At 47.2% G+C, this 1,414-nt stretch overlaps 1 protein-coding gene across 1 annotated transcript in view; it reads left to right on the top strand.

The window, feature by feature from the left end:
* HBEGF (heparin-binding EGF-like growth factor) overlaps window positions 1-1,091 on the top strand; it is a 20,528-nt gene extending 19,437 nt beyond the window's left edge. The window contains exon 6 of the mRNA XM_015422322.1: window positions 553-1,091. The gene's annotated coding sequence lies outside the window, so the exon portion shown is untranslated. The remainder of the gene's footprint in view (window positions 1-552) is intronic.
* Window positions 1,092-1,414: the final 323 nt, after the last annotated feature.

Here is a 1,414-nt window from a genome sequence, read left to right as displayed (position 1 = left end):
ACTATGTTTAAGAAAATATTTTTTTCACTTGTACAAACCTTTTCCTGGAAGCCGTTTTAGCCCTAACTTCCCGTCCCCAGAGGCTGCAGAGCGTAGCTGTGGCCCTGGAAATAGGTGCCACGTGCCCCCCCCCCCCCCCCCGCGGTTCCACCCCTTACCAGTGGTCAAGCTGGGCATCAAACTAGGGACTCCTCAGCCATCACTGCAGGAGGTGGAGCCAGCCACAAAAAGGCTGCCACAGCTTCCCTCCACTCACACAGGGAAGATCCTGGTGGTGCGGTGGCCGTTGCTGCCAAAGCAGTCGAATCACCCATCAGAAACCTTGCTGGGCAACAGCTCCATCTGGTCCCACCCCCTTTCTAAAATCATTTGGTGGGTGCCACGAGGAAGGCATTAGTGGGGTACCACGGGGATCCCTGCTTTACCCTGTCGCCAGACTCCTGTTTGTTTTTACAGCCGCAAACCTACCGGTCTCCCACCATCCTGAATTACGACTGCTGAGTGGACTGACGGCCTCGTTTTGACCCTGGCTCTCTTTCTGTTGTATTTTAGGGCGCAAGAGCACCTCTGCCTTCACCACCCAGTGGATAAAACCTTTTTCTAGGACACATTTCAAAGCCAAAGGGGAGTTTGCATAAGTAGAAGAGTGCAGTCTCTTCCAACGGGGGGCATTGTGCTGGATCTGTGCTGCTTTGAAGAAAGGATACTGACTCTCCACGTTGGAAGAACTGGCCAAGGAGAGAGACAGGCAGACAGACATTTCTCTACAGTGGGCTTGTCCCTGAAATGTGAAGCCACAGCGCAAAGAGAAGAGTTGGCCCTTGCCTTAATGACATTGGAAAAGTAGTCTTTGCCAACAAACAGTGAACTGGGAAACTGGATTCCTTCGGACACCCTCCACCCACCCACCCCCCGCTGAGGATTTAACTGTGAAAGACTGCTGAAGAAATCTAACTTTGGGACTTCATTAAAGAGGGGAAACTATTTAACAAGATATTTCATGTTAAATTATATATTTATTTTAGATACATTGTACATATTATTATTTATTTAGGGCTTGATCCTGTCGTCCCCCAGTTGGGGAGGAGAGACAGGAGGATTTTGCAGTGTAATACTCTAATAAATAACTTTGTTATACATACTGGTACTTGGCACATTAATTTAGGGAAATACAGATAGGAGAAAAGAGACCCCATTTGTGACACCAAATACTGACCTGTATAAATATTTCCTTCCTTCCTTTGTAGTCCTCTCTTCTCATAGACGTTCATGATCTCTGCATAGTTCGATCTTGGTTTTGTTTGGCTTTTTGCATTAATAATCATGGCTCTCTTGCCGTAATCTTCCAAATACTTCCTCCCAGAGTCAATTGAATAAGGTATGGGCCCAGTATATCAGGGAGAAGGGATTTCAT

Source organism: Gekko japonicus, unplaced genomic scaffold (genome assembly GCF_001447785.1).
Source record: "Gekko japonicus isolate JY-2015 unplaced genomic scaffold, Gekko_japonicus_V1.1 scaffold738, whole genome shotgun sequence".
Lineage (NCBI taxonomy): Eukaryota > Metazoa > Chordata > Lepidosauria > Squamata > Gekkonidae > Gekko > Gekko japonicus.
The sequence above is the reverse complement of the archived record's forward strand: the minus strand, read 5'-3'. Positions and strand labels throughout refer to the sequence as shown.